Source organism: Saccopteryx leptura, chromosome 3 (genome assembly GCF_036850995.1).
Source record: "Saccopteryx leptura isolate mSacLep1 chromosome 3, mSacLep1_pri_phased_curated, whole genome shotgun sequence".
NCBI lineage: Eukaryota > Metazoa > Chordata > Mammalia > Chiroptera > Emballonuridae > Saccopteryx > Saccopteryx leptura.
The window spans coordinates 77,653,788-77,671,976 of NC_089505.1; the positions used below are offsets into that span (position 1 = coordinate 77,653,788).

At 42.1% G+C, this 18,189-nt stretch overlaps 1 protein-coding gene and 1 non-coding gene across 4 annotated transcripts in view; one reads left to right on the forward strand and one right to left on the reverse strand.

The window, feature by feature from the left end:
- Positions 1-18,189, forward strand: part of LOC136399334 (zinc finger protein 91-like) — a 944,498-nt gene that overhangs the window by 20,113 nt on the left and 906,196 nt on the right. The window lies entirely within an intron of this gene.
- Positions 10,616-10,762, reverse strand: LOC136401848 (U4 spliceosomal RNA). Its single transcript, XR_010750777.1, has one exon. It is a non-coding gene; the product is annotated as a U4 spliceosomal RNA (small nuclear RNA).

An 18,189-nucleotide genomic window follows, 5' to 3' on the forward strand; every position in this document is an offset into this window, starting at 1 on the left:
ATACAGTATTATTTACTAAAATCCCCATGCTGCACTTTACATCCCATGACCGTTCTGTAACTACCAATATGTTCTTCTTAAGTGTTCCAACTTTTTGTTCAAGTCTTCCAACTCCCCTGCCTTCTGGCAGCCATCATGCTGTTCACTGTACCTGTGAGTCTCTTTCTGGTTGTTTATCCATTTATATTGTTCTTTAGATTACAAATATAACTGACATCATATGGTTCATGTGTTTCTCTGCCAGTCTTATTGCACTTAGCACAATACCTTCTATGTGTGTCCATGCTTCTGCAAATGCTATGGTTTCATTCTTTTTTATTGTCATTTTAGTTCTTAACATTTATATTTACATTCTTGATATTTTTTATTTATTTTATAATGACCCTGATTATTTTTTCTTCATTTTAAGATTACCCCGTTTTTTTACTGAGAGTGAGAGAGCAAGGGAGAGAGAAGAAAAGAATCAACTTATAGTTCAGTCATTTTAGTTAGTTATTCAGTAACTACTTCTTTTTTTTTTTTTAAGTCCACCTCAGATGGTTGTTATGACTATTTATTATTTTTTTACAGAGACAGGGAGAGGGATAGATAGGGACAGACAGGAACAGAGAGAGATGAGAAACATCAATCATCAGTTTTTTGTCACGGCACCTTAGTTGTTCATTAATTGTCTTCTCATATGTGCCTTCACCGCGGGCCTTCAGCAGACCAAGTGACCCCCTGCTTGAGCCAGCGACCTTGGGTCCAAGCTGGTGAGAGTTGCTCAAATCAGATGAGCCTGTGCTCAAGCTGGCAACCTCGGAGTTTCAAACCTGGGTCCTCCACATCCCAGTCCGATGCTCTATCCACTGCACCACTGCCTGGTCAGGCAGTAACTACTTCTTATAAGTGTCTTGACTTGGAGTCTTCAACTGAGGCAATGACGCCTTGCTCAAGTTGGCTACCTAGATATTATGTTTTCTTTTTCTGCCTTTTTTTTTTAAGAGAGAGAGAGAGAAAGGGACAGTCAGAAAGAGAGTGGGAAGAAAAGCATCAGCTCATAGTTCGGGCATGTTAGCTGTTCATTGATTGCTTTCTTATATGTGCCTTGACGCGGAGCTCCACCTGAGCCACTGACTCCTTGTTTAAGCCAGTGACCTTGGGCTTTATGCCAGTGACCATGGGATCATATCTATGTCAGTGACCTGCTGGGCATAGATACTCATAAGCCAGTGACCCTGCTGTTAAACTGGTGTGCCCACAGTTTAGCCAGCGACCTTGGGATTTTGGAACTGGTTCCTCAACATCTCAGCCGACATTCAATTTATTGTGCCACCACCTGGTCAGGCCCGATGTCCTTGCTTTTAATCTTTGGAGTCTGCACTCAAGGCAAATGAGGGCATGCTCTGGCCAGAGAGCTCAGGGATGGATTGAGACCTGGTACCTCAGCATCCCAGGTTGACACTATCCACCACAGCACCACTGGTCATTGCTCTTTCTGTTTTTGATATGTCTTCAGTAATGCAGTCTCTGTGTGCTTGAACAATTACTCACTTTTTAAAAAAATAGCCTTTACAGTACATTCCGCATGTACTACCATTCTCTTGGCACCGTGTCATGCAAAACAGAAACGGTCTTTCAGGAAGCAGCAAAGGATCTAGTTCACTGAACATACAGTACTGCCAATTTTTCTGTGTTTTTTTTTTTTTTTTGCATTTTTCTGAAGCTGGAAACAGGGAGAGACAGTCAGACAGACTCCCGCATGCGCCCGACCGGGATCCACCCGGCACACCCACCAGGGGGCGACGCTCTGCCCACCAGGGGGCAATGCTCTGCCCCTCCGGGGCGTCGCTCTGTTGCGACCAGAGCCACTCTAGCGCCTGAGGCAGAGGCCACAGAGCCATCCCCAGCGCCGGGGCCATCTTTGCTCCAATGGAGCCTTGGCTGCGGGAGGGGAAGAGAGAGACAGAGAGGAAGGCACGGCAGAGGGGTGGAGAAGCAAATGGGCGCTTCTCCTGTGTGCCCTGGCCGGGAATCGAACTTTTCTGTGTTTCTTAAGAAGAAACTGGTAATTGGGAACGTTCTTACCATATCGCCCTTGTGTGCTTGGGTGTTTCAGCAGATATTGTTAGTAATCACATTAGTTTTTATTCTTCTATGTTTTGACTTTTTTTATTGTTACCTTTCTTGGTCTTGCCTTGAACTCTTAACCTGCCTTTGGCGTACTTAAAATGTAATTTTGTCAATATTGCTGGTATACTTATTTACTTTTTGTCATAACTGTCATGTTTTGTATCTTTCAGTTATGCCATCTGAAGACAACCAGACCTTGTTTCAGAATCCAGGAATAAATAATTTCTTCTCTAAAACAATACTGGTAAGATAAGGAAGATGTGGTTTTGATACTGTAAACTTAATGAAAGCCTCCGGAATTTAGGAAGAGTGGTGAGAAGAAAGTATATTAATACGGACAGAACTAACCTGCTGCAATTGTTTTTTGTTGTTATTTATATACAGTGGTACCTTGACACACGAATTTAATTTGTTTCATGGCCAAGCTTGTCACTCAGTTTGCTCATGTGACAAATTAAAATTCCCCATTTAAATTAATGGGAATGGCAGTTAATTTTTTCTGGCCCCTAAAAACCACATGAATTTTATGTTTTACATACATGCTTTTAAATAAGAAAATGTACTTTATAAATAACATATATATATGTATACACACAATAAGAAAGAATATAAAGAAATAAACTGGTTTATGAAGTATATTTACCTTCACGGTCAGGTGAATATGCTGGCGGAGGGGAAAGGGGCTGAAGCAGGGCATTTTCACTCTGTGTGCTATCACTTAACATAACTTACTGTCTACACACTTTGTGCTACTTTTTTTTTTTTTTTTTTCCATTTTTCTGAAGCTGGAAACAGGGAGAGACAGTCAGACAGACTCCCGCATGCGCCCGACCGGAATCCTCCGGCACGCCCACCATGGGGCGACGCTCTGCCCATCCTGGGCGTCGCCATATTGCGACCAGAGCCACTCTAGCGCCTGAGGCAGAGGCCACAGAGCCATCCCCAGTGCCCGGGCCATCTTTGCTCCAATGGAGCCTTGGCTGTGGGAGGGGAAGAGAGAGACAGAGAGGAAAGCGCGGCGGAGGGGTGGAGAAGCAAATGGGCGCTTCTCCTATGTGCCCTGGCCGGGAATCGAACCCGGGTCCTCCGCACGCTAGGCCGACGCTCTACCGCTGAGCCAACTGGCCAGGGCTGTGCTACATTTAACTGCAAAATTTAAGTTATACACTATGTATGATATGTAAGTTTATTGCTAAACTTAATTGCTATTTTTTTACTTTGCTAAACCATCATCTTCTTCACTGACTTTTGGCTTTTTTGCCGCACTTGTCTCGCTTTCACTTAAAGGCCGTTTCAACAAAAACCTTTCCATGGAAGTTTGTTTTTTCCTTTCTTTCAGAATGTTCAGCAGGCCATGTAGTGGAGGGTGACAGAAGCTCATGATTCAAATATCTGCTCATGACTTAAAACAAAAAAATCTCACGAGTGACCACTCTGCTCTCAAATTGCTTGCAATTTAACGTGTTTGTGTGTCAGGGTACCACTGAATTTAGAGATAGTTATGGGGAGAGAGAAGAGAGGAGACAGTGACAGTCAGAGACATTGATGTTTTCCTGTATGTACCCTAACCAGGGATTGAGCCTGCGACCTTTGCATACTGGGATGACAGTGAAACCAATGGAGGGTATTAGCCATGGTGGGACCATTATTATTATTAATTGTTTAAGTGTTTATTCCACTCTGGCCTGTTAACCACTCAGTTGGTTAGAGTGTTGTCTTGAATCAACAACATTGTGGATTTAATCACTGGTTAGGGCACACGGGATAAGCAGTCAATGAATGGACAACAGGGTGGAGCAACAAATGAATGCTTCCCTTCTTGCTCCTCTCTCTTCCTGCCTCTCTCTGTCTCTCTGAACATAAAAAGAAGTTGATTCCCACCTGGATACATCAGTTGGTTGTAGAACTGTCCTGCAGCATGGATTGCTGGTTTGATTCCCTGGTCAAGGTTCAATCGAGCAAATCAATGTTTTCTCTCTCTCTCCCTGCCTTTCTGAAAAAAGAAAAAGAAAACTTATTGCATTGATTTTATCAAAAGAGAGTAGGGAAAAAGGTGGAGAGAGACAAACATTTATCTGCTCCTGTATGTACCCTGCTGGGAATCAAACCAGCAACTTCTGTGCTTTAGGATGACGCTCCAGCTAACTGAGCTTTCTGGCCAGGGCAGGACTATTATTTGTAGTTAACTCTTTGTTTTATAAATTGGTAAAATATATTTCTGAAACTTCCTTTTTAAGTCAGCTATACTGCCAATCACCTAGTTTCTAAATATGCAAATTATCTCTGGCTGGTTTTCTCCGTGGTAGAATGGCCAAGATTGTGGGTATCCCAGGTTTGATTCTGGGTCAGGGCCTACAGGAAGAGCAACCATCTGCTCCTTTACCTGTCCCCCTCTTTCTTCTCTCTCTCTCTAGCTTTGAGTCCCAGAGCCATGGCCGGATTGGTCGAGTGAGCTGCCGTCAGGCACTGAGGATGGCTCTGTGGTCTCTTCTCCAGGCACTAAAAAAATGGCTCCATTGCTGAGCAATAAAGCTACGTCCCCACATGGGCAGAATATTGCCCCTTGGCTAGCTTGCTCACTAAGATCAAAAGCTATTCTTATAATATTGCATATTTTTAAACAGGAAATCTGGAAAAGTTAGGAAACTTTGCTACCTTTGGAGTGCATAATCACTGGGTATGTTTTTCAAATGTTTTTTTATTTCGTCTGACCTGTGGTGGCGCAGTGGATAAAGCGTCGACCTGGAAATGCTGAGGTCGCCGGTTCGAAACCTTGGGCTTGCCTGGTCAAGGCACATATGGGAGTTGATGTTTCTAGCTCCTCCCCCCCTTCTCTCTCTCTGTCTCTCCTCTCTCTCTTTCTCTCTCTCCCTCTCCTTTCTAAAATGAATAAAAAAAAATGTTTTTTTATTTCAATGACTATTATATTTATTAAATTTGGAGCAATGCTTGTATAGCCAACCTGGTTTAATAGGCATCACAGAGTACTTATTTGGAAATAAGTGTATATGATAAATGAAATTATACCTTTCACTAAAACCATATCTATCTTTGATGATTACCAGAGTATACAAAAAGGGGACAGAAGTTATCAATGCAATGAACATTGGAAAAACTTTAAACAAGAACCTATTCATAATCAAAATGAGAAAACTCTGTTTCCCAAGTACTGTTATGAACATGGAAAAGTATTTGACCAGATATCACATTCTTATATTCATCAGGTGACTCATGTTGTGGAGATAACAAACGAACAAAGTAAATGTGTCACATCTTTTAAACAATCTTCAGAACATACTGAAGAAGAGAATATTCATACTGAAGAGGAAGCTTACACTTATAATTTATGTACCAGCGCTTTCAGTGAAATATTCAATCTAAATATACTTAAGAAAGCCCATAATGGAGAAAAACATTATAAACATGAAAAATCTGGTAAGACATTTAATTGTCATTCATGCCTTAACTTACAAGAGAGAAATATTTACACCAAAGGGAGACCTTACAAATGCAGACAGTGTGGCAAAGACCTTAGCCAATCCTCAACTCTTTTTAACCATCAGAAAATTTATACTGGAGAGAGGTCTCATAAATATTTAGAAAATGGCAAAACCCTTATCCGGAAATCAAAGGTTAATGTACATCAAAGAATTCACACTGGAAAGAAACCATACAAATGCAGACAATGTGGCAAAGCCTTTAGCTGTTCCTCAACTCGTACTAAACATCAAAGACTTCACACAGGAGAGAAACCATACAAATGCAGAAAATGTGGCAAGGCATTTACTCAATCCTTAGGTCTTAATATACATCAAGGAACTCACACAAGAGATAAACCATGCAAATGCAGACAATGTGGCAAAGCCTTTAGCTGTTCCTCTGCTCTTAGTACACATCAAAGAACTCACACAGGAGAGAAACCATACAAATGTAGAGAATGTGGCAAAGCATTTCGTCATTCCTCAACTCTTAATTATCATCAGAAAATTCATACTGGAGAGAGGTCTTATAAATGTTTAGAATGTGGAAAAACCTTTATCCATAAATCAAAGCTTACTTTACATCAAAGAATTCATAAAGGAGAGAGACCATACAATTGCATGCAATGTGGCAAAGCCTTTAACCGTTCCTCATCTCTTACTAGACATCAAAGAACTCACACAGGAGAAAAACCATATAAATGTAGAGAATGTGGCAAAGCCTTTACTGGTTCCTCATCACTTACTGTACATCAAAGAACGCACACAGGAGAGAAACCATATAAATGTAGAGAATGTGGCAAAGCCTTTAATGATTCCTCCACTCTTACTGTACATCAAAGAACACACACAGGAGAGAAACCATACAAATGTAGGGAATGTGGCAAAGCCTTTAGTAGCTCCTCAAGTCTTACTTACCATCAGAAAATTCATACTGGAGAGAGGTCTCATAAATGATTATATTGTAGCAAAAGCTTTGTCCTGAACTCACACCTTACTGTACATCAAAGTATTCACACAGAAGACAAACTAAACAAATGTAGGCAATCTGGCAAAGCCTTCAGAAGTTCATCAAGTCTTACTAAGCATCAAAGAGTTCACATTGGAGAGAAGCCCTATCAATGCCCAGAATGTCACACAGCCTTTACTTGCTCCTCACACCTTACTTGACATTAGAGGACTCATACTGGAGAGAAGCCTTACAAACAAAGAAAATGTGGCAAAGCCTTTGGCCGGTCCTGAAACGTCACTCATCATCAGAAACTTCATACTGGACAGAAATCTTATATTTGTAAGGAGTGTATTAAGGTTTTTGCTTGTCGGGAATCTTAGTAAACATTCAAGAATTCATTATCAAGAGAAGTCTTACAAATATGGAGGTTGTAGCAAAAACTGAAATGACTGATTTCACATTTCAAAACAAGAGAATACATACCAGAGAGGCACCTTGCAAATGTAAAGTATGTGGCAAAGCCTTTTATCTGCACTGCAAACTTGTTGAACGTTGCAGAATTCATGATGGAGAGAAATAGTAAAACTTTCAGTAATTTTGCAATATATGTAACCTTTGTTAAAACCTCTTTGACCATCAGAGAATTAAGCCTTAAAATGCAATCTGTGTTCCAAAGTCTGTCCTGATTTATATCTTACTCAACATCTAAGACTGGATAGAAGAGTAACACATACAGAACATGGGAATGCTTTACACGGTATGCAAGCCTTACTTGCTACCTCTGTGAGCATTAGAATTTCTCCCACCTCAAGGCTGTTACCATATTTCACCCATAGCTATGTTCTTTGTGTAATTTACCAAATACTTAGCTTTTTTTGGATTATTTTTAACAATCTAAATTTAACTTGAGAACGCTGAGGAGTCTGCAGATGGATCCTATTAAAGGCTTGTGCTCTGGGTCCTGCTTCTCTCTTCGGGCATTCTGCCGAGGCCTCCACGGGTAGACTCAGGCAGCCTGTGCTGTTCCTCCAGGGCTTGTGAGTCATCCATGTGTCTGTTTTATCTGCCTTGTGGTCTCTTCTGTAACTGCTGCTCACCCTCCAGTATCACAGTGCTCTGCTTCACAAATTCTAGTAATTGAAAAGAATCCACTCTAGTATAATTAGGAAGTTCCTTTTAACTATTGAGCCTATGTATATTATTTTATATATCTTTTTTTAATTTGAATCAATATAAACAAATTTCCATGGTTTGATACACAAAAATGCATTATGTACATTAGTAACCTGAAGATGTAATGTCAGTGACAGGACTGAGAAAAAAATGTGTGTGCTTGTCTTCATAAGGGTAGGGAAATAAAGCATCAACATAGGTGATTCAACAAAGCCAATAAAGTTACTTGCCATGTAGAAATTTCACAAATTTGTAATGTGAATGATTTTCTGTACATTGCATTTCTGTAAACTTAACTTTTCCTCCAAAGTCATGATTCTTGGTTATAGAAACTCATTATGCAGTTATCTTTTACTTTAATAAAAAACCTAGTCTAGTTATTTCTTTTTTTTTTTATGGTCATGGAATGTCACTTATGTGACCTGCTTAGAGATTTTAAGAATGGCTTTTTGGGACTGTAGTGGCTTAGAGAAATCAAATGGAAAATACACATCATTTCACAGAGATCACATGAAGTTTCATCTTGTTTGGTGTATTTCATTTTTCCTTTGGAAAATAACAGCGTTATATCAAAGTTTTAAAATTCTTGGCCCCAGCTTTTTGCCTCAGTGGTAGAATGTCATCCTGGCATCTGAATGTCCCAGGTTTGATTACCAGTCGGGACAGAAAGGAGAAGCACCTGTCTGCTTCTCCACCCTTTGTATCTTGTTTCTTTTTCTTACTCTCTCCTCCTGCAGCCATGGCTCAATTAGAGTGAGTTGGCCCTGGGTGCTGAGGCTGACTCCCTGGCCTCCGATTCAGGTGGTAAAAAATGGCTCCAATGGCAAGGGCCCCCTTCAGGCAGAACACCACCTAGTGGGCTTGTCAGTTGCATTCTAGTCAGGACACCTGCTGGAGTCTGTCTCTGCCTCCACTCCTCTCACTAAATGAAGGTTTGTCACATTTTGTTAGTGATGACATCAAAGTCAGTTCCCTGTCTCTGCCAAAGTGTTTATCTGAATACTAGGTGATGTCCTGTCACTGTTTTCTTCTGACATTGCATGAAGTGAGCACACACAGGACAGTGCTGTCACTCTAAAAGGTGCTTTGTAATAAAGTAGCCTGAATCCCAGTAGCAGTGAGGCTGTAGGACCAGGTGGGAGATGACAAACACCCAGGATGCCGAGTTGACGTGAATGCTGTATGTGGAGAGAGGACACCTGTTTCCATGCTGCACAACTGGCTCAACTTGGGAAAATAAAGTTTGTGTTATCCCTTCCTGGATACCATGGTTGGTTAGAACATCGTCCCAAAGCAGACAGTTTGCAGGTCTGATGTCTGGTCAGGGGACATGCAGTAACAGATTAATGTGCCTGACAGTCTTCCTCACTAAAATAAATAAAAAATAATTAAAAATTTATGTGTTTTCTAGCACAATTAAGGTGCTATCAGAACACAGTATTTATTAGAACATTGTAATATTGTACCGTGTCTTTTTACCTGCACACAAAATGTATTGGAAATTGGAGAATCTATATCAAAACTCATGTTCCCTTTTTAAATAAGCATGTAATGCTTTCTGGAGCAAATGTAGCAGCACTGAAATGTTAAAAAAAAAAAAAAAAAAAAAGACAGTATCCTTCCAGCCAGGTAGGTGGAATGAGCAGTCAGATGATACAAGTGAGAGATCTAAAGGTCATGTAGGAGTTTATGAAGGAAGTGGTTGAGATTTGTAATTGGGTGCAGATATTTCAAGATACCTGGGAACATATGTGCACTCACTGATTTTATTTATTTATTTATTTAATGTAAGAGAGAAGAACATAAGGACAGACAGGGAGAGATGAGAAGCATTAGTTGTTTATTGAGGCCCTTAGTTGTTCATTGATTGCTTTCTCATATGTGCCTTGACTGGAGCACTTACAGTAGTCTGAGTGACCCCTTGCTCAAGCCAGCAACCTTAGGTTTAAGATACCAACCACAGTGTCATGTCTTTGATATTTGCTCAAGCCAGCAATCCTGGGCTCAAGCTGGTGATCCTGCATTCAGGCCATGACCCTGGGGTTTTGAACCTGAGTCCTCTGCAATGCAGGGTGATGCTCTCCACTGAACCACCACCCAATCAGAGAGATGTCATGTTTTCAGGTTTGTCATTACTAATCCTGGGGAGGTTTCCCACATGACCCTACAGAGTGTAGACTCAGTGATTTCTCAGCACAAGGCACCTTCCCAAAGTGCAAAAATCTAGTTGTTTTACTTTAAAACCTTTTTTTACTTAATATGAAGTAACATTAAAAATTTCCTGTATGGCCCTGGCCATTGGTCTGAGTGGTAGAGCATCAGCATGGTATGTTGATGTCCTGGGTGTAATTGCAGTCTGGACATACATGATAAGTGACCATCTGCTTTTCAACCCATCTCCTCTCTCTTCTGTCTCATATGTCTGGCAGCCATGGCTCAATTGGTTTGAGTGCACCAGCCCCAGATGGGATATGCCAGGTGGATTCCAATTGGGGTGCATATGGGAAGAATGTCTCTATCTCCCTCTCACTTGGAAAAGAAAAAAATTTTGTCTCTATTTCCTGATTGACCACATTAATTTCATGACTCTGTATCTCAGAGTTCTTCAGTAAGTTATTGCCATTGGCAACCATAGAGTATTGCCCAGCAGGTAGGAAAGTGTCCACTCTTACCTCCTTTTGTCATTACTGTCATTCTGCAGTCCTTTTTAACAGTTGAGAGCTGCCTGGGACTGTCTTTTCTGTTTTCACTATTTGATATTTTCATATTTCTGCTTTGAGATTTTCAAGTGCTGGTACAACATGCAGGATTGTTCTCCTTTGGTAAGAATAGGATACAGCATTATTGGGAACTTCATATTTAGGAAATGGATTTGCTCTTCAAGTTTACTTAAGGGAAAAACAATGATGAGGTTTTTAATTTGTTTTCTCAACATGTTTCTTTACATGGTGTACTTAATCTGAAATGTTTAAGAAATGTTTTCAATTAGCAATAATCGCTCCTCCGATAAACCTGATTGGCTATGATACTACCATTGTGAAAAGCTTAATCTGAAATGTTTAAAGAATAGTCTTTCCATATTTTATAACTTTCTAATGGTTTCTTTATTTAGAAGTAAAGGGTTTTGCTTTTTTTCTGGAAGTGAATTATAGCCTATACATTTTTATAGCATTAGCTGAAATATATTAAACCAGAAAAAATCCTCATATCATTTGAATGTCTTAATTAAAATTGTACTTTACAGTTATTGTTGAATGATTTGAATGCATTGTCTAAGTGTTTCTGGTGTATATTACATGTCATGATGCAAAATGTTTGAAGTTTCAGGGTCTACTTATTTATAAAGTACAGTTATAAAGAATGATTTTTTTATATAAATTTGTTATTTTAATGGGGTGACATCAACTCATCATGAGTTGAACTTTCATGTAATCAGAATTCTAGGGATAAATTTTTTTTTTTTGAATTTTCTTTCAATATTATTTTGAACTTGTTTCAGCTATACCATATAGTGTTTAGATCTTCATATACTTTACAAAGTCTGAACTATTTCCTCGTGATATTCTCCATATGCAGCATAGTTATTACAACATTATTTACAGGGTCTCTTGTGCTGCACTTTACATCCCATGACCGTTCCTTAACTACCAACGTGTTTCTCTCAATTAGTTCATTTGTTAGACTCAGTCTCCCAACTCCCCTCTCCTCTTGTAACCATCAGTGGGTTCTCTATTGTTGAGTTTGTTTCTGGTTGTTTATTCATGTATATTGTTCTTTAGATTACAGATATAGTTGACATGAAATGGTACGTCTTTCCCTAACTTATTGCACTTAGCACAATACCTTCTATATGTGTCCATGCTACTGCAAATGCTAAGGTTTTATTCTTTTTGTAATTCATATATTTCTTCACATTAATATTCACATTCATTTTTTTGTGTGACAGGGACAGAGAGAGCAACTGATAGGGACAGACAGGAAGGAAGAAAGATGAGAAGCATCAATTGTTTGTTGCAACACCTTAGTTGTTCATTGATTGCTTTCTCATATGTGCCTTGACCTGTGTGGCTACAGCAGACTGAGTGACCCCTTGCTCAACCCATGACTTTGGGCTCAAGCTGGTGACCTTGGGGTTTCGAATCTGGGTCCTCCACGTCCCAGTCCGATGTTCTGTCCACTGTGCTACCTCATGGTCTGGCTATATTCACATTCTTAACAGCTTTTTGTGGGGACTCTTTATCTTTTGTATTTTTATTCATTTTGAGGCAGAGAGAGGGACAGAGAAAAGTTGGAGATGAGAAAAATGAACTCATAGTTGCAGCACCTGTGTTCACTGATGGCTTTTTCAAATGTGCCTTTTCTAGGGGGCTCTAGCTGACATAGCATCCTTGGGCTCAAGCTAGCAAACATGGCATAATGTCTGTGATCCAGGGCTCAAACTGGTGAACTCACACTCGAGGTGGCCACTGTGGGGTTTGGATCCTGGGTCCTCAGTGTCCTTGGTTGGTGCTCTATCCACTGCACCACTGCCTGGTCAGTCCTGGTGACCTTGCTCTTAAACTTTAGAGCCACCAATTAAGCCAAATAAGGTCATGCTCAGGCCAAATACCTCAGGGTTTCCGACTTCAAACTTCAGTATCCACAGTTGACATTCCATTGCACCACCACTGGTCAGACTCTTTCTGCTTTTGTTTTGCTTGTATTATGTTTTTTAAAAATTCATTTTAGAGAGGACAGAGAAAAAGGGAATAGGAGCAGAAAGCATCAATTCCCATATGTGCCTTGACCATACAAGTGCAGGGTTTCGAACCAGGGACTTGAGCATTCCAGGTCAACGCTTTATCCACTGCACCACCACAGGTCAGGCCCTTTCTATTTCTGTTACCTGTCTTCAGTACTGCAGTCTGTGCTTGAGCAATTCCTCACTTTATTTCAGTAGTCATTACAGTGTATTCACCATGTACTGCCATTCTCTTGGCACTGTGTCATGCAAAATAGAAACAGGTCTCTCAAGAAGCAGCAAAGCAGTCAGTTCATTCATCAAACTGTACTGTCATCTATGTCTCTTTTCAGAAGAACTGAAAATTGGAAGTTTTATTATCATATGGCCATTTTGTGCCAAGGTGTTTCAGTAGATACTGTCAGTAATGGAAGCAAGGTTTCATTTCTCTCTGTTGTGACATTTCCTCATTGTTACCTTTCTTGGTCTTGTTTTGAACTCATACTGCCTATGATGTATTCAAAAGGTAATTTTGTCAATAATTGGTGTTACATATGTTCACCTTATGTCATAACTGTGAACATTAATTTTGTGCCATCTGGAAACAACCAGATCTTGTTTCAAAAGCTTGGATTGTAGTTCTTCTCTAAAATAATAATGGCAAGCTATGGAAGGTGTGGCTTTAAAAATGTACACTTAATAAAAGCCTTGGAATTTTAGGAAGAGTGGTGGGAAGAAAGAATGTTAATACAGAGAAAACTAATCTGTGGCTATTATTTTTTGTTGCTGCTGCTATTTATTTATTTAGACACTAAAGGGGGGGGGGAGAAAGAGACAGTGACAGAAAAAATCATTCATTTTATTTTATATGTGCCCTAACAAGAAAATGATATGGAAACCTTTGGAAGTTCAGCTGGCCCAGCCTCCCTATTGACAAAATGATATTCATACCTCATTGTAGCCTATAAAGATGAAATATTTCTGTGGGAATATGCCTTTCATGTTAAGAATGTAAAATTCTCTTGTGTAGGATGGAATATCTGGGTACATAAACCTGAGAATTATAATGATGTAATAATTCTGGTATTTCCAGGGCATAGAAAGTTAGCCACTCCCACTTTTCAAAGTGATTACTTTCAGGGACAAACTTACTTATTTTAATGTTTTTAGCAAGAGAAACAGATGGAGTGAGACAAAGAGGGACAGATAGGGACAGACAGGAAGAAAGAGATGGGAAGCATCAATTCTTCATTGTGGCAGTTTAATTGTTCATTGCAGTAGAAGTTCTAAAAAGACCTGCTTCCTGGGCACAAATCCTTTTTCCAGAAAAATTACAAGAATTATTTTAAAAACAAAATGGTGAATACAGATTTTGAGGGTGAGGGAAAATGGTTAGTTATAAAAATGTGCATATCGAATTAAAAGTGTATAAAAGGGCTGTCTAAGAACCAAGTTTCAGGTCAATGAAGGCTTTCCTTCAGTGTTTTCAGAGAGTGGACAAAAGGGACTAGAGAGGAACAGCTGCTTGGTGGCTCCCACTAATTGAACAAATTACAAAAGTGATGAAAAACCTGAACATCAGAAGAACTCACGACACAAGGTTATTACTGTTAAGATCATAGACGTACTTACCAAGTGCACACTGACACAGCCAAATATCGTTTACTAAATACCAATGGCTGATTCAACATATGACACGCTAGTAATGATGCAGGGCACAAAATGTAAACTAAAATCAATGTGCTAAAAAGAAAAATGAATATTAAGGGCTGGTTATGAGATATCACCAATACTTATTTCAGAAGTTTAATGACTTTACAGGAAAGCAAATAGTCAACAGATTTATCTTAATAAGTTTTTTGAAATGTAGACTTGAAAAAGGTAAATCCACTGGACATTTAAAAAAATCAAAACAAAAAATTTTTTCATATTTCTTGAAAAAACATCACGTGTTTAGTCATTTCTTCTCCAAAGTTTCCTCCATCTTGCCATCCCAAGAGATGCGAAGACACCCCGTGATTAGACACATGTCACTTCTGTGAGTGAACAAGGGCTGCTACTGGAAGCAAATCATAATATCCACAAGCCTTCAAACTGGAGATTAGTAATTCTCATTCAAATCTTTTAAACAAACAATTCAGTGACTGTTAAATAGATTCTAAATCCACAAGCTCCTGTATCACAACTTAATCATGCACACCCCATGAGCTCACCATTCAGCAGGTCCAGGATCTCCTTTCTCCTGCTTCTATGTATTTCTGTCTGCATCTGTTTCTGTGTCTTCCCAGCTTCCACGTACCATGTCCTTTCCTATCTTTACTCATCCCCTCCACTGCTTTTTCTTCCATTTTCTGTTTCTGTTCCTACATCTGCTTCCTGAAACTCTTGAAACCTATTTCACCTTAATGTGCTTTCTCTCTGGTCTTTCAGAGTGCTCCCATCAGCACGCCTGTCCCAGTCTTTGTCCCTCGCCCCACACCTGTGACCCCTGCAGCCTGTTACTCTTTCTAGTCCCATTCCCCCAACTCAGCCTGGAGCTGACTCTCACTCAGAGCTGTTTCCCCATTGGCTGCCTCACCCCTAATCCCCCCTTTCAGTCCCTACTCGCCCCCAGCTCTCCTCCTCTTGAAATAAAGCAGACCTTATTTTCTCTAAAACAAAGACTTTTGGCAGAACTTACTTTTTCTAAAAAACTGATTTTGAGGCTGGTATTACAGACTGTGGCCTTGGGCTAGTTTTGGAAGGTTGCAGATGTTCCCAGAATGTTTCTCCCTGAATTAATCCCACACATAAACACTGTGAATGAGTTTGTTTCGGTTCTTTGTTTTACTGCTAGGCTTCCCGTACTCCCCATACCCGAATCAGTGTGTGAGTTTCTCCTTAAACGCTAACTTCAAACTCTGTTGGAGGCTACATGATCTGACTGACTTAGACCTCTGTGCGGTCACCGGCTTTGACTAAAAATTCATATAAATTTGTACTTTGATGGGGACATTTATATACTCTCGCTGGTTTCCCTACAACACGGTGAACCACTCCTTCTGAAGTGCCCCCGTCCTGCGCCCCCACTTCTGCTCCCTGGCCCCCTCCCTGCGTCCTTCTCTGCAGGCCCCTCCCTCGGGTTTTCTCCCCGTTCTTCCCCTCGCGCTCCTCTCCCGTTACTGTCGCTCTCCCCATTGCGGTCCCGTCCCCCTGCACCCCCACATTGCGGTTTCTTCATGGCCCCTCACTGACCTCCCCTCCCGTGTCTCTCTCCGTCCCCTGACCCCTCCCAGCCCCACTCTGCGTGTCCCCGGGGCCCCTTCACTGTCGCCGCTCCCACACAGCACTCCCCGCGCGGGGCCGGGGGCTCTTCTGGGGACTCCGCGTTCTCGCCCCGAATTCCCGCCCCAAGGAGAGTGTGCTCTTCCTGCACCCGGGCCTCTTATTAAATGGGGGGGAGGTCTCAGGAGGGTGGCTGCCCCCTCAGGACCAAGGTAGGATACCCCGCTGCAGGGGGGGTCCCACGCCTAACTACCGGAGAACAAGGGCGGGGCAGCCTCAGAGTTTCCCTGGAAACCGAGGCGGAGTCCCCACCCGGCAGCTAAGCGAGCAGGCTCGGGGACTCCGCACTCTCACACTCACTGCTGGGGGCTCAGAAGCGGGTCTCTCGGCCTCCGCAGCGACCCTGAGGCTCCCTGCGTGCAGGAATGGGGACTGGGAGGGTCAGGTTTAAGCCGGGAAGACCCTTACAAGATGCCGTGGGCCTCACAAGAGCCCCTTCCTGTTGAAAAGAAGCTGTGGTCAGAGTAATGGCGGGGTAGGAAGCGATACCGATAAATCTCCCCCAAAACTCAACAAGATCTTCAACCAGAAACAGAAAAACCTATACTTGGAGCCTCCAGATGCTTCGCAATACACCCAAAGGTATGGTCGAGTGAAAAATCGGCTAAATATATAACCAAACCCCGAAGGAAATAGGGAGTAAGAAATGCTCCGCCTTCCTCACTAACCTAAACAGGGCGGCTTTCTCTGGTAACTGTGAATATAGAAACAGAGGCGGGCAAAGGGGGTGAATAGATCCAGGCCGCGGCACAAATGGCCGAACCAGGCTGTGGCACGGAGATCCAAGCCAAGGAAAAATTGATCCTGTGGCAACCCGGGCAATACAAGCTAACACTCGCGCCAAACCCAAACAAAGAAAGACAAGCTGGGCGGCCATTTTACCCAGTCTCCTGGTCGGCGTGCGCGCAGTTAGTGGGCGAGAGATTTCTTCCTAGGCACCGAGAGTGGGTGCCCGTGTTGCCCAACGGAGAGGCAGGGTCAGAGGCCTTTCTCTGGGCAGCCCCAGAGCCCTGGGCTGAGGGCAGAGTCTCTGGGCAGCCCCAGAGCCCTGGGAAAGCCACGCACGGGAGGGAGTGAGAACTAATTCCAACAGTGGAGATTTTCTGTGCTGGAGGGGGTTTCACTCAGAGGGAAACACGGCTGGCCTCATATCCTGGTTTGCGCGTGCAAATAGTGAATGAGAGATTCCTCCAAGTGCCTCGGCAGTGCGCGCCTGTGTTATCGCACAGAGGGGCAGAGTCAGGGGCCTTTGTGTGGGCCAAAGTGGAATCTCGGGCCACCCCAGCGCCTTGCAAAAGCTGCGCACGGGGACGGAGTGAGACTCAATTCCAACGCTGCAACTTTTCCCTGCGGTTGGGGGTTTCACTCAGAGCGTGAGACTGCTGGCCGGATATCCTGGTCTGCGCGCGCAGCCAGTGAGTGAGAGTTTTCTCCAAGCGCCCCGGAAGTGGGCGCCCGCCTGTGTTACCGGACGGAATGGCAGACAGAGCCAGAGGTCTTTGAGTGGGCGGAAAGCCCGCCTGATTATGCTAGCAGCTCTGACTGACTGAGCCTTACCCAGAGCCCTGTGCTGAGTGGAAATAGAGTGGGGAGTTGCCAGCTCTTTGAGCCTCTTACTATCCAGGCAGAGGCAGCAGCAACCCCATAGCTGGATTATCAGGCTATTAATTGAGGAAGGAAAGACTAGGAGAAAGGCTCCAGGAACACGGACTCTCTTACTGTCGGAGCCTATAAATGCTAATGAGCCTCGACTGCCAACGAGACTAAAGCACAATACATGACATTGCCATAGAGACTTATCAACTGCAAACCTCTACCTGAGTGTGCCAAAGGGGCAGAACCCGGGGTACAGAGTCACCGACCAGGAAGAGGGAGAGAAAAGAAAAAGCAAGAAGATAACCTCTCAAAATCAAGAATAATCTGCAGACTTTATAACCTATCCCATTTTATTATATTTGTTCGTTTGTTTCTCTTATCTTAATTCTTGATACTTTTTTTCCTCCTCCAATTTGGCCGATTAACTCTGCCGGTCTTACTCTCTCCTCTCCTTGAACTACACTACCCATAAGTGTTACATCTCCCATTATCTTTTCTCTTCCTTTCTCTCTATGAGGGTTGCACTCCAAAACCCTTAACTCTCTCTCTCTCTCCCTCTCCTTTCTTTTTTCTTCTTTTGGTGGTTCCCTCTTTTTTTCTCTCTCTTTCTTTTCTCCCTCTATATTAGTTTCTTCCTTTCTCCTTTACATCTACTCTCATTCAAACCTCAATAACAAACAAATTATCTTATCTGGGACTCAAACTTATGTTTCTGGCATTTAGGGGGTTTTTTACTTCACCTTTTTAACTCACTAGCAGTGCTCCCATCCCTGGCTCTCCATTTTATCTACTTCTTGTTCCACTAAATACAATAGTAATTTTTTAATTTGTCC